This window comes from Mercenaria mercenaria, chromosome 8 (genome assembly GCF_021730395.1).
Source record: "Mercenaria mercenaria strain notata chromosome 8, MADL_Memer_1, whole genome shotgun sequence".
Lineage (NCBI taxonomy): Eukaryota > Metazoa > Mollusca > Bivalvia > Venerida > Veneridae > Mercenaria > Mercenaria mercenaria.
The window spans coordinates 82851958-82868270 of NC_069368.1; the positions used below are offsets into that span (position 1 = coordinate 82851958).

Here is a 16313-nt window from a genome sequence, read left to right on the forward strand (position 1 = left end):
TGACCTTGACCTTTAATGGAGTGACCCCAAAATCGATAGGGGTCATCTACTTTGCATGTACAATCATCCTATGAAGTTTCAACATTCTGGGTCAAGTGGTTCTCTAGTTATTGATCGGAAATGGTTTTCAATGTTCAGGCCCCTGTGACCTTGACCTTTGATCGAGTAACCCCAAAATCAATAGGGGTCATCTACTCTTCATGACCAATCATCCTATGAAGTTTCAACATTCTGGGTCAAGTGGTTCTCTAGTTATTGATCGGAAATGGTTTTCAATGTTCAGGCCCCTGTGACCTTGACCTTTGACGGAGTGACCCCAAAATCAATTGGGGTCATCTACTCTGCATGACCAATCATCCTATGAAGTTTCAACATTCTGGGTCAAGTGGTTCTCTAGTTATTGATCGGAAATGGTTTTCAATGTTGAGGCCCCTGTGACCTTGACCTTTGACGGAGTGACCCCAAAAACAATAGGGGTCGTCTACTCCAGCAGCCCTACAACCCTATGAAGTTTGAAGGTTCTAGGTCAAATAGTTCTCCAGTTATTGCTCGGAAATGAAGTGTGACGTACGGACGGACTGACTGACGGACGGACGGACAGGGCAAAAACAATATGTTTCCTGGGGGAGACATAATTATACGTTAGGATTAAATTACCCTTTTCCGGTGCTCTTGCATGTGTGAACACGGCCGAATTTTCTTTTCTTATGCTATGTGCAAAATATTTGTGAAAACAATTTTTCATCAAATATTGAATCGAAACTACCACAATAAGTTTGGAAATTATCTAACTAAGAAAATGAGTGCTCACACTTATATATTTCATTTAGAAAACAGAAAGTTATTGCCGTTTTTAGAATGCTACTGATTGACACAATGTTGAAATATTAGAATAATTATAGGAGTCAGCGATATGTAAACGTCTCGACTAAATCTATCAAAAAAATCTTATTACAAAGCAAAGTCGCCACAAATTAGGAGTGCTAACAAGTAAGACTTTTTAATTCTGTCTTCATTATTTGGTTAGTAATTACTTTTTAATGTTAAATACATTATTATGTTGATTTTCCAGTAAATGCTTTGACCCTTAAACATTTTCGAAATAATAAAATAAATATTGCATTCCTGAGAGGGTGATATGAACAAGAGGGCCATGATGGCCCTATATCGCTCACCTGTTATCATTGCACTTGAGGACAAGAAGGTCCTCAGAAAAAATATCTAAGTCCAAATGACAATAACAACAAAGGGAAGAAATTTAACCAAAAATAAAATAAAAATTCTTACAAGGTACAGATATGTCAAAATACACCTACAAATTGGAGGTACCATCCATGTACCACAGAAAGTGGTCTCGGTTTTTCCCTACGGCCAATAATAAAAAAGTTACTAAAAATAAGCTATTTATAGTAACGTAAAAGGGAAGTAATTAAAAAAAAAATATTGTAAGTGAAGAAAAGAAGGATCTGCCAAATAAATCTGTTGACATAAATGAAATTTCAGATCAGTATCTTCATTAGTTACAGAGATATACCCATTTTAATTTGAAATTTATAAAGGGAGGTAACTTGACAAAAAATCAGTCCATAGGTGTCTACCCTGATTGGCTCAGTCCAACTAATGACAATAATGAAATTTCAAATAAGTACTATAAGTACTTACTGATATAAATCCATTTTGATTACAATCAGGGGAGGTAATCAGATATAAAACAAGTGAATGAAGTATTGCCATGCAATACAAAGTCCCCTACTGGAAGGCACCTAATTTTCTCTACTGCAGTATAACATAATGAACTGATATCTGTCAATGATGTATAAACAATATATTGTACTATATATACAATATGTTATAACAACACACTTGGATTAAAATGTGCATATTTAAAAACCCACAGTTGTTTTCATATTGAAATGTTTTTGCCGATTATAAAAAAAGTTATCATATAAGTCATTTATAGAAAAAAAAAAAAAATAAAAAAATAAAAAAAATAAAAAATGTCCACAAGAAACTCTTTACCAGGTAGAGATAGGTCAAAATACACCTAAAAATTGGATGTAACATGCATGTTGTACCACAGAAAAGTGGTCTCGATTTTTCTCTACGGCCAATAATAAAAAAGTTACAATAAAATCTATTTATAGCAACAACAAAGGGACATAATTCTAAAAATAGGGTGCCTCATGGTGGTGAACATTTGGTCCAAGTTACATCAAAATCCCTCAATGCATGAAGAAGAAATGCTCCGGACAAAGTCATTCTTGAATTTGACCTCTAAATATGACCTTGACCTTAGACCTAGGGACCTGGTTCTTGCGCATGACAATCCGTCTTATGTTGGTGAACATTTGTGCCAAGTTACATCAAAATCCCTCCATGCATGAAGAAGAAATGCTCCAGACAAAGTCATTCTTGTGTCTGACCTTTGGTCTCTAAGTGTGACCTTGACATTAGACCCTGGGCTTGGGTTTTGCGCATAACATGTTGTCTCATCCAGGAAAATATTTGTGCCAAATGATATCTAAATCCTGTTTTGCATGACAAAGTTATAGACTGGACAGGAAAAAAATCCTACTGACCTTTGATCTCAAAGTGTGACCTTGACCTTTAAGCTAGGGTACTGGGTGTTGCGCATGACACGTCATCTCATTATAGGGAACATTTATGCCAAGCAATATTGTAATCCCTTGATGGATGACAGAGTTCTGGATTGGACAGGAAAAAAACCTTATTGACCTTTGACCTCCAATTGTGACCTTGACCTTTGAGCTAACAGTCCGGGATTTGCGCAAGACATGTCGTCTCATCATGGGGAACATTTGTGCTAAGTAATATTAAAATCCCTTAATGAATGTCAGAGTTATGGACCGGACACGAAACAGACCCTGTTCATGCTATGTTAACATTTGACTTCTACGTGTGACCTTGATCTTTGAGCTAGGGATCTGAAAGTTGTGCACGACACATCGTCTTATTATGATGTATATCTGTGCCAAGTAATATTAAAATCCCTTCATGGACAGCAGAGTTATGAACCGGACAGGAAAAAAGCCCTGTTGACCTTTGACCTCCAATTGTGACCTTGACCTTTAAGCTAGGGGTCTAGGTTTTGCGCATGACATGTCGTCTCATCATGGGGAACATTTGTGCCAAGTAATATTAAAATCCCTTCTTGGATGGGAGAGTTATAGACCGGACAGGAAAAGAGCCCTGTTGACCTTTGACCTCCAATTGTGACCTTGACCTTTGAGCCAGGGGTCCGGGTTTTGCACATGACACGTCGTCTCATCATGGGGAACATTTGTGCCAAGTAATATTAAAATCCCTTCATGGATGACAGAGTTATGGACCGGACACGAAATTGCGGACGGACGGACGGACAGACGGAAAAGCGCATTCCTATAGTCCCCGAAACTGGTTTTCAACCAGTAGGGGACTAAAAATAACTCTGAACCTACGCTTGGATCTGATTTGTCATGGAATCCAAGAATTATTGTTGTTGAAGTTATTTTGGAAGTTTGTATCAAATAAAACCATAAATGAAGTATCTATATGTCTGCAAAAGCCAAAATAGCCAATTTTGGACCTTTAAGGGGCCATAACTCTGGAACCCATGAAGAAATCTGGCCAGTTCAAGAAAGGAACAAAGATCTTGTGGTGATACAAGTTGTGTGCAAGTTTGGTTAAAATCGAATCATAAATGAAGCTGCTATTGTGCAGACAAGGTCAAAATAGCTAATTTTGGCTTTTTCAGGGGCCATAACTCTGGAACCCATAATTGGATCTGGCCAGTTCAAGAAACAAACCGAGATCTTATGGTGATACAAGTTGTGTGCCAGTTTGGTAAAAATCAAATCATAAATAAAGCTGCTACTGTGCAGACAAGGTCAAAATAGCTAATTTTGGCCCTTTCAGGGGCCATAACTCTGCAACCCATAATGGAATCTCACCAGTTCAAGAAAGGAACCAAGATCTTATGGTGATACAAGTTGTATGCCAGTTTGGTTAAAATCAAATCATAAATGAAGCTGCTATTGTGCAGACAAGGTCAAAATAGCTAATTTTGGCCCTTTCAGGGGCCATAACTCTGGAACCCATAATGGAATCTGGCCAGTTCAAGAAAGGAACCAAGATCTCATGGTGATACAATTTGTGTGCCAGTTTAGTAAAAATCAAATCATAAATAAAGCTGCTACTATGCAGACAAGGTCAAAATAGCTAATTTTGGCCCTTTCAGGGGCCATAACTCTGGAACCCATCATGGAATCTGGCCAGTTCAAGAAAGGAACCGAGATCTTATGGTGACACAAGTTGTGTGCAAGTTTGGTAAAAATCAAATCATAAATAAAGTTGCTATTGTGCAGACAAGGTCAAAATAGCCAATTTTGGCCCTTTCAGGGGCCTTAACTCTGGAACCCATAATGGGATCTGGCCGGTTCAAGAAAGGAACCGAGATCTTATGGTGATACAAGTTGTGTGCAAGTCTGGTCAAAATAAAATCATAAACGAAACCACTATCGCGCAGACAAGAAATTGTTGACGGACGCACGGACGGACGGACGACGGACAATCACAAAAGCTCACCTTGTCACTATGTGACAGGTGAGCTAAAAACGTTCACCCCTCGGTCAATATTCACATATCTCGCGGTGAACATTTTTCATATCACCCTCTCAGGAATGCAATATTTATATAATAACATTATCTAAATTTCAGCTTAAAAAGAGAATCTGAATTTATTTTATTACACTCAAAACATTTTCTTATGTCATATAATATGCATGTATTTGAGAACTTTTTTGCATTGACATATGTTCTTCCAGTAATAAGCAAGTTATAACTGGGGATTAAATATCTATATATCAATGACTTGATTGGTAGAACTATCTGCAGCACCAAGTTACATGGAACTTAAGAAAATCTTAAACAAGAGCACATGTACGCAAGACAGCCAATGCTCGACTATTCGATTGTTGTCCCAGAAGCAGGAATATAATATAGAGATAGTACCTAAGTTTTTCAAATCATAGGTTTGAAGTTAAAAAGCTTTGAAATGAAGACAAATGTCCATATATTTCTCAAAAACAGAAATAGACAATGTTTTAACCAGAAGCGTGGAGTTATGAGCATTTAATATTTTCATGTTAACGAAAATTTTGTGATCAAGGAAATGTAACTCTTCTTGAACATGGAGAGCATAAACATCTAAGGGACATAATATAGTCAATATTTTCTAATTGGGTGCATTTGATTTAACATTCAATTTTTATCTGGATTGCTAAGTAACGATCCATGATACTGTGTGCTAAAAATTAGAACATCTGGAACAGTCTATTAACAGCAAAACTATGCTTTAGCAGAATCTAAATAGTTAAGCTCTAACTGGGACTCGAACCCAGGACCTCTCACACCTAAGGCAGCCACTCTACCACTTCCCTATAACAGCAGTAGTTAATAGCTATTCAGTTTAATTGCTGAATTACATTGCGTGAACTGGAACAATAATCGGTGAACTCCGGATTATCGGCGTATTCGCTTTGCTACCTAACGGTAATTTTTGTGTAAAGAAAAAATATAATCTAATGCTGCCAACGTCATAATCGGTCAAATTTGCCCAAATTTCTCTGACGTATTGTTCAGAGTATGAACTTACTAACTGGTAGTACCAGTGAAATATTACTTACACTGAATCTTTTATATTTGCCCTTTTTGCGTTAAAGCGAAAGTCTATACAGATTTCGCTCCCACTGTCTATACAAATTTGATCTGCTGTAAACCGTCAGGCAGAACGATTGTCAGCAAAAACAATGGCGGATCACAGTGTCCAACAACAACAACTGTTTGTGGTTATGGAACTCTTGAAATATATTGATGTTAAGGAAAAGAGTTCGATTTATGTAGACAGAAATGAGAAATATGATGAAACGAGGTAACGGTTATTTAATTATTTGATCTGTTAAGCAAAAATGCCTATGGATCAAACCGAGCATTTATTCGGATATACATTATAAAATAATAAAATGTGATTTTAAGCCGTTTACTGGATAGCTTGCTTCCTAGTTGAACAAACAGTACTGGGCCTAACCAGGGTTTTCCCTCGGGTTTTTTTAATTTGGGAGTCCATGGACTCCCATGGCTGCTAATAATTAAGGGTCCCTAATAATTTTTGGGGGTCCACAAATTATTGATCTTGAAAATGGACATTATTACTATAAAAATTTACCCTAAAACCAAATAAACTTAATTGTATCTTTTTAATTTAGATAGCAGGTGATTCAATATTTCGGAATGATATGTTTCAAAATGGCATGAGCTTCTCAATTCAGACTGATTACAAAAGGTGTGATAGTCTTTTTGTTATGATTAAATAGCCAGTAATTACCGGCAATTAACGTGTCACCTTGTGTCAATTATGTTGTTCACAGTTTTATCTCGGTTAAAGATAATACTCGATCCTTAATTAGTATCATAATTTCTGTGATTTATTAATATTTTTTCATCAAAATACTTTAAATTTATATGAAATTAATGTTGTTTAATAAAAAAATAAACCATTCGATCTTTTATGGAACGTAAGGGCAATCTTAGATTTTAGCGGTGACAGTTAGCGTGGAGAGTAGTTTCCCTTTACCAAAATGGCGAACATCGATAACAAAACTTGTTTTGAAGTTGAAAAATCGTCTATACCTGTGTATAATGAGCACCCACGATTCCATGATGGTCCCGGTGGTAAAAAACTGCGCATTTTACATGGGTATCTGCGCAAAGGAGGCTTCAGTGCAAAGGAGTTTCATGACCGATTTTGCGGGTCCAGTGGGATGCAGAGGCACTAAACAAGAGCTGTCGGATGACAGCGCGCTCGACTATTCGAAGAATTGATTGAAGAATGGGGTCAAAATATTTCCACGGATATTCAGACAAAAGAAATAAATAGATTAGACGAACAATGTTCCTGTATTTCTTTGATTTCAATAAGTCTTGCACTAAATGGCAATATATGAGCCAATTTCAAAGTCCAAAAAGTGCCATAATTCAGTCAAAATAGTTATGTACTCTTGCCTACAGATGGAAATCATAATGATAAACAAGTGTTCAAAGTTTAAAAGCCATATGTCAAATAGTTTTGACAAAACATGGACTTGTATGAAAACAGAACCAATTTCAAAGTCCAAAAAGGGCCATAATTCTGCCAAAATAGGTGACAGAGTTATGTTCTCTTTCCTACAGATAAAAACTATTATACTTAACAAGTGATAAAAGTTTCAAAGCCATATGTCAAACACTTTACAAAAAATATGAACTGGTACGAAAAACTTAACCAAGATTTCTAAGTCAAAAGGGGCCATAATTCAGCCAAAATCCTTGATGGAGTTATGTACTCTTGCCTATAACTGGACATGGTGATGGTAAACAGATGTTGAAAGTTTCAAAGCTTTATCTCAAAAGACTTTGTCAAAATATGAACTGGTACGAAATATTAACCCAGATTTCTAAGTCAAAAAGGGCCATAATTCAGCCAAAATCCTTGATGGAGTTATGTGCTCTTGCCTATAACTGGACATGGTGATGGTAAACAAGTGTTGAAAGTTTCAAAGCTTTATCTCAAAAGACTTTGTCTAAATATGGACTGGTACGAAAAACTTAACCAAGATTTCTAAGTCGAAAGGGGCCATAATTCAGCCAAAATCCCTGATGGAGTTATCTTCTCTTGCCTATAACTGGCCATGGTGATGGTAAACAAGTGTTGAAAGTTTCAAAGCTTTATCTTAAAAGACTTTGTCAAGATATGAACTGGTACGAAAAAACTTAACCATGATTTCTAAGTCAAAAGGGGCCATAATTCAGCCAAAATCCTTGATGGAGTTATGTGCTCTTGCCTATAACTGGCCATGATGATGGTAAACAAGTGTTGAAAGTTTCAAAGCTTTATCTCAAAAGACTTGTCAAAATGTGGACTGGTACGAAAAACTTAACCAAGGTGTGACGCCGACGCCGACACCGACGCCGACGCCGTGGTAAGTAGGATAGCTCTACTTATTCTTCGAATAGTCGAGCTAAAAATGCGAGTTCAATACAGTAAAAGCGCGTCAGGGACGCAAAAAACCTGCGTCCAGGAAAACCCTGCCTAACAGTACTGTGGTAGGTGCTATTAACAAAATACTTTTCTACGTAAACACACAGGGACACCCAGGATACCATTATTTTTTGGAAGTGCCTTGGGGTATGGATCCGTACCTCTAGACAGGCCTGTTAGGGGTTTTCTAGGGGTACGGACCTCCTATTTATTGAGATTTTATCATGTAGGATTATTTATATATCAAATTTCGTTGAAAATTAAATATCAAGTAAGACTTATTAACCGGTCTTCACTTAAAACTTGGATGTAATACCGGTAACTAATTGGTTTAAAGATGCCAGTGTTCACCCAATTGTTTACCTTCTCTTTCAAAACCTAAATAACCGAGGAACTCCAGATGAATACACTGTTCAGTGCCGATTAGTTTGTTGTCAAATAAACTGTTGATTACAGCTAGATTAATGAATGAATCTATTGCGTAAATGAATTCAGTTTGAAATTTAGCGAAAAAAATTAAATAATAATAATAAATAAATAAATTAATTAGGTATAATAACATGCACTTTATCTTGTTATTTATCAAGATATTATGATAATCTGCACGGAACTGATTGTTTAAAAATTAATTAAGCAAAAGAAACTGTTTGTGAAAAATCTGTTGTATCTCGTAACGGCTACAAAATTTGTTAACAACATACATGTAAATACACCAAGGCTTAATTATCAATTCATAAATTGTTTTTTTTTCCAACAAATTTAACATTATTGTATTCTATCTATCTTTGTATACGGCTGGACTCCCCTCACGGGTATAATAGCCGGGTTGCGCGTCACAACCAGATAAAAGTTGGTTTAAATGCAGTGAAAGGAAGGCTTCAAAAATGAAGATAGTGAGAAAGAAGATTAAAAGTGTGAAAGTGTTAGGTAAGATGAAATATTCACAATCTAAAAGGGGTTAAAAACATCCGCTTTGTGAGTTCAGGGGCGGTAAGAGAGGACCGAGGGGTCAAGACATCGTTTGAACCCCTCAAGGTCAGGTTGGAGTACAGTTTGAGAAGGCAGGGCCGAGGCGGTTCCACAACACAACAGTATAAGGGAAGGAGTATTTGAAATAATTTGCTTCAGTATGGACTTGACGGAAGGAGAGTTCATGCATATGCCGCGACAGTCTCACAGGCCTTTCTAAGTAAGATGGAACTGGTACCGCAACTAAACCATACATGATCTTATATGATGTGTACCTGACCTCTATAGATTTCTGGGTCACTTGGTCAAAGGCCGCTGTGTTCTAAACATTGAGAATTTTTTCCGCCCAGTGTCTATACAAGTATATATAACTGTACACCTAGGACCTTGAAACTTTAGAACTTTAACTCATTACCATCTAATTCGGAAAATCCAGCCAAAAGGCCATCAGGCGTCAGCTGCTTTTTTTAGTAATTTATAGTAATTGTGTCTATTTCTGAAGGATTTCATACATGTAATATTGAATATTTAAATTACTACATGTCTCTGTTGCTAAGGGGTCACTTCTTGTAGTGTAAAGAAACACACTTACTCTTGTAAGAATTCTAGGTTCAAGTCCTAGCAAGAAGCCCTATGCACATTGACAGAACTTTATTTGAACATAAACATCTTCAGTTGATATATGACCTATAATTCTGTCAGCCTAACATTGAAATTTAAAAGAAAAACAAACATACAGTGAAATCTGTATCTAGACACATCATACCAAGTAAAAAGTACAGTCAAATCTGTATAGACACATGTGCATCATATTGGGTGAAGTCTGGGCAAATTGGTATAGACACATCATGTAAAGTGAAGTCTGTATAGATACATCGTATAGGTTGAAATATATTCAAATTTGTATAGACACATAATATAATGTAAAGTAAAATCAAATTTGTATAGACATATTCTTAGAGAAGTCTTGTGAAATCTGTATAGACACATTGTACAAGGTGGAGTATAGTTAATTTTGTATAGACACTTCATACCGGGGTGAAGTCTGGTCAAAATCTGTATAGACACATCATTCCGGTTGAAGTCTAGGAATTGGTATAGACACATCAGACCTGAGGGTGAAGTCTAGGCAGATAGGTATAAGACACATCATACAGGGCTGACATATAGTCAAATCTGTATAGACACATTGTACAAGATGGAGTATAGTAAATTTTTAGCTCCACTATTCGGAGTGGTGGAGTTTATAGTAAATTTTGTATAGACACATCATTCTGACTGAAGAACAGTGAAATCTGTATTGACACATTATACCAGGGTGAAGTCTGGTCAAAATCTCTATAGATATAGATAGATCATACGGGCTGAAGAATGGTCAAATCTGTATTGACAAATCATACAGAGTGAAGTAGACTCAAATCTGTATAGACACATCATACAGGGTTGAAGTAGAGTCAACTCTTTATAGAAACATCATACCGGGTTAAAGTAGAGTCAAATCTGTATAGACAAATCATACAGGGTTGAAGAATGGTCAAATCTGTATAGACACATCATACAGAGGGAAGTAGAGTCAAATCTGTATAAAAACATCATATAGGGTGAAGTAGAGTCAAATCTGTACAGACACATCCTACCGGGTTAAAGTAGACTCAAAATTGTATAGACACATCATACAGGGTGAAGTAGAGTCAAATCTGTATAGACAAATCATACTAGGTTAAAGTAGAGTCAAATCTGTATAGACACATCATAAAGGGTTGAGTGTGGTCAAATCTGTATAGACACATCATACAGAGTGAAGCAGAGTCAAATCTGTATAGACACATCATACTGGGTTGAAGTATAGTCAAATCTGTATAAAAACATCATACCAGGGTGAAGTCTGATCAAAATCTGTAAAGACACATCATACAGAGTGAAGATTAGGTAAATTTGTATAGATGGAATTATAGTCAAATCTGTATAGACACATCATACACAGGGGTGTAAAATTCCACTCGCCCGCTCGCATTGGCGAGTTAAAGTCTGGATAGGACGAGTGGATCTCGCTGTATACTCGACCGATCGGGCGAGTGGTTTTTACGTCGTAGCTTTAATGAAATTTAGAAATTACATCTTGAAAAACGTCAACAAACACTGAGATTGTTCAGTTGCCACTTTGATTGACTGGAATTTACCCGCGAATCGTAAAGATATCAAAACGTCATGCCGGTAATTTTCCATTCCGAGAGCACGTGCGACCTATCGTAATATCAAATTTACATCTCCGTTACTTTTGTTTATCGACACGTACACAAAAAACGCGCGTAGTGCATTCATTTTTTAACATTATCGCTTCAGTTTTTCAACACCGCTTGAGAAGTAATACAGTTTGAATTCTATTAAGATTTCAATAAAATATCGACGGAAATGTAAGCAAATTTGTATGAAAACGGTCGAATTTTCATATAATCATTTGTTAAATTTCAAACAGCGCGATCTTAATTACTCATTTCTTTCTAAAAGAAAATGAGTGATACATACTATGGGCATAAAATTCAGACTTTGACTAGAAAGAACAAAAAACAGAATTAAAAAATCTTAAATAATGAAAAAGCGGCAGTAAAACGATTTGTTTGGTAAAAAGGTTTCTGTTAGTGCGGCGGAATAGGGTACGTGACCTCGTGGACGTAAATAGAAATGTGGCTTTAAAATTAAACAAAATGATGTTGTTGCGTTTTTAAAAAGTTTTAAATGAATCTTTGTACATGTATTTTTCTTATATAAAATATTCTTCTCAAACGATAACGTAAATTCCTTGAGGGAAAATAGGTCACATGGCGCGAAAACTGTAATATGACGTAATGCCATGACAATCTCGTGCCACAATACCGCTTTGATCTCCACTTCAGAGGTCATGATACCGACACACTTCTTTTAGCTCTTTGATGTTAATTGATGATGAAAACAGACCAATTACTTAGTTTATCAACAGAATAATTACCGATGATCGTCAACTTTTTTTTTCGCTTTCAAGACGGGTAGGTGGATGATGATTATTGTGTCCATATTTTTAAGACACTTTTCAAAATAATTATTTTTAGGGAAATAAGTCTTGAGAAAATGAAAATAACCGATGTTTAATACTTTCCAGACACTTTGGGAAACAATGGTAGGGGTTAGACTGTGATTATTTTTAGTATCGATGTAGTTAATATGGAGAACAACTTGATGGTGGAGATGCAAAATTAGTGAAAGAAAAATGTCTGGTGTGAAAAGAGAATTTAAGAGTAACAAAAATGAATAATCAAATAGGAAACGTAGTGTACGAGCTAGGTGTTATGTTTGAAATTTGCTTGTTGTACATAATACTCCTTCCATAAAACGGGACGGTATTAAAAATGTCAATTATTAGGGCGAGTGACTGTCCACTAAGGGCGAGTAGATTTTACTAGCTACTAGTCCTGCAGGGCGAGTGGTGTGAAAAAGAATTTTACACCCCTGATACAGGGTTGAAGTATGGTCAAATCTGTATAGACACACCATACATGGATGAAGTCTTGACAAAATCTGTATAAACACATCATACAGGATGAAGATCATGCAAATTTGTATAGATGGAAGTATAGCCAAATCTGTATAGACATATCATACAGGGTGAAGTATAGTTAAATTTATATAGACAAATTATACAGGGTTGAGTCTACACATCATGCTGGGGTGAAATCTGGTCAAAATCTGTATAGACACATTCTACCGAGGTGAAGTCTGGTCAAAATCTCCACAGACACATCACACAGTATAGCACATTTTGTATAAATACATCATACCGGGGTGAAATATATTCAAATTGATATAGACAAATCATACAGGGTGAACCTAGTGAAATTTGTATAGACATGTCAGACCCAGTGAGATATAGTCGAAATTTGTATAGACATACCCAGATAATTCTAGTGGAATCTGTATAGACACATCGTAAGGATGAAATATAAATTTGCAAGACCTTACAAATATATATAGACACATTTATGGACAGGTTGTGATACAATATCATACATACTGTATACATTTTGTTCTGTTTAAAGAGGCAACTTAAATCTGTATAGACAAAATATCAGGAAAAAAAATGGTGGTCTGGAACCTTTTGCAGGAATCAATTTTTTGTTTGGTAAAACAATTAAATTCTAAATACCAAATCTCAACATGTATCTATCATGAAAATGAAAAAAATATAATGATTCCATGCATTATAATTACTTTCACGACATCATACAGATTTTTCGACTTTCAAATCTGTATAGACAAAATATCCTGAAATTCGTATAGACTTTCACCCCTTCCCCCTTTTTGCAGCTGTCGAACGGCAAAGACGGTGAGTTTTGTCCAAATATAAGTAATTATTTTACCAGTTTTGAGAGGATTTCAATTGATGGGAAATTACAGTTACACACTAAATACCTTCCTGCAACACATGGAGTCATTAGCATTCACTGTCAATCAGTATTAAGACTAAGATCGACTGTCATTCATTCATTTCAAAGTTTCATAGACAGAGTCCGTTGTTTACATTTTTATCGTAACCGGTGCACTTGTAAAAATCACTTTATTTCGAAAAATCAAAGTATGCGAAGAGCTATGGTACGGTCTCTATATAATACCCTTAAAAGTTGAGATCTCTAGACTTTTAAACCAGTATCTGCATTATAGTTTTGGAGATAGTAAGTTGCATTTAAAACTTTAAATAGGATTTTCTAAGCACAAAAGTGGGCATAATTTGGCCAAAATGCAAGTCAGGCTTACTGAACTTGATGCTATCACCTGGTTTTATAACCCTAAGGACACGTGTGAAATTTCAATTCAATGTCTGCATCAGTTTTGGAGACAGTTAAATTTGCAGGACTTTCTATGTCTAAAAGTGGACAAAATTTGCCCATTAGTTTTGGAGATAGTACCCGTGCGAAAATGGAACAGGAATTCCTGGGATTATCCCAGGAAGTCCCAGGACTATCCTGGGATAATGTCCTGAAAATATCTCAGGAATTCCTGGGATAGTCCTGGGACTTTTCACGCCGTTAAATGGGAATGGGACAATCCCAGGATTTTCCTATGAACTGGAAAAAACAGGACATCTGAGAATTCCAATCCTGCTATCCTAAAATCCCAGGAATGTCCTGAGATTTCCTGAAGACAGGACATAAAAGTTTAATATTGTCCTATTCTCAGGAAATCCCAGGAATTCTTGAAGCCAGGATATCCCAGGACAATTGTCCTGTCTTCAGGAAATCCCAGGAATTCCTGATGTCAGGAAATTACAGGACAATTGTCCTGTTTTCAGGAAATCCCAGGAATTCCTGATGACTCAGGACAATTGTCCTGTCTTCAGGAAACCCCAGAACATGTAATTGAATATCTTGTACACATGATTTGAAATTCTCTTTGGCGGGAAATACAGATAACAAATTGACTGTTAAAGTTCAATAGTATTTACAGTAAGAATATAAGGATTATCATTTCCTAATATTAAAAAATATTTTATAGTTAAAAGGCAACCCTCATGTACATTGAAACAATACAACCTCTCATAGCAGAAATTTTAATTTCTTGGCACATCTTAAATCAGCTCAAATATGTGCACTCATGGCAAATAAAACTAGGTGAAAGTACTACTATTTAGTCTAGAATCATCAAATTATAATGAGCTTCATACTGAGCAAAAAGCTCTTATCATTCTATGATCTGTTCACTAGAGTGAAACTGTCTTTGATCAAACATGCATGTACAGATAACCTAAACTGTAGTAACGCATTTCACTTTTTAATGCTCTGACTGATTTTAAAGACAACTACTTTTCTAAATAACTTCTTGTTTTGCAAAATCATTAAGTGAAGAGTATTATTTCTAAAAGTTTATACAGAAATAATAACTTACCACAAATTTATAGAATATATTCCTGTTACACTTACAACAACACAATCAGAAGTACTTAATGATACAGTTTCTTCCAAAACATGGGCCTTCAACACCAGGATGTAATTAACTTATTACACCATTACAAGATCATGTTTCAAATTAATTACCCTCTTTCAATCTGTGTCTTTTAGAAAAAAGTCCTGTCTTTCCTGTGAACAGGACAATTTTTCTATCAAAAGTCCTGTCTTTTAGTGTTAAAAGTCCTGTCTTCAGGACTTTTTTGCAGCCTTGCTAAAAGAATCCCAGGATATCCCAGGATACTCCTGGGATTTCCTGAGAACAGGAAAATATTTCTGCACGGGTAACTTGCATGTAAAACTTTAACCAGGATTTTTTAAGTCCAAAAGAGGGCATAATTTGGCCAAATAACATGTCAGTTTTATGAGACCATGAGTGACGACCTTATATATGGAGGTTGGCATAGAAAAGAAAAAATAAGTAAAAAAAGTAAAAAAATATGCCTTTAAATGATAGCCATATGTACTTGCATGTAGTTAACCAAGGTGAGACACTGACGCCAATGCCACGGCGAGTAGAATAACTAAGACTTTTCTTTGAACAGTTAAGCTAACAAGAACTGTCCGAAAGAGTCAGCGTGCTCAACTTTTCTCAGTGCTTGACTCAAAATTAGAGCTTTGCCAGTAAAAACTTTAAACAAACATTCTAAGTTAAAAAGTGGCATAACTCTGACAACTTTCAAAGTTATGGGTATTGTTTCTCCAAGTGTACACTGTTGATAGTTAATAACTATTTTAAGTTTCAAGTCAATAGCTTTAACAAAAAATATCTAAGTCAAAAAGGTGCATAACTCCATCAAAATTCAAATCAGAGTTATGGGGATTGTTTCACTTGGTGTAGACTTTGAATTAGTAGTTAACTTTTTTTTAGTTCTTTTTTTTTCATTGCATTATTTCATCATGAGCAGGCACCAGGGTAAAACCACCAATCTTCCGTAAGCCAGCTGGATGGCTTCCTCACATGAAGATTTCAACGCCCCGAGTGAGACTCCAACCCAAATGGATGAGGGGCAAGTGATTTGAAGTCAGCGACCTTAACCACTCGGCCACGGAGGCCCCTAGTTAACTATTTCAAGTTTCAAGTCAATAGCTTTGATAGTAACAGAGATATTTGACTTTATCAAAAACTTTTAACAGAAAATTCTAAGTTAAAAAGGGGCATAACCCTGTCAAAATTCATATCAGAGTTGTGGCGAATGTTTCTCCTGGTGTACACTTTGATAGTAGGTAACTATTCTAAGTTTCAAGTCAATAGGCTAGCTCTGATATTACCACAGATATTTGAACTTATCAAAAAC

The 16313-nt window shown here is 35.9% G+C and overlaps 1 long non-coding RNA gene across 1 annotated transcript in view; it reads right to left on the reverse strand.

The window, feature by feature from the left end:
• The window catches only part of LOC128559125 (uncharacterized), a 65049-nt gene extending 51446 nt beyond the window's left edge, over positions 1-13603 (reverse strand). Inside the window, exon 1 of the long non-coding RNA XR_008372206.1 lies at positions 13487-13603. This is a non-coding gene — a long non-coding RNA (uncharacterized LOC128559125). The remainder of the gene's footprint in view (positions 1-13486) is intronic.
• Positions 13604-16313: the final 2710 nt, after the last annotated feature.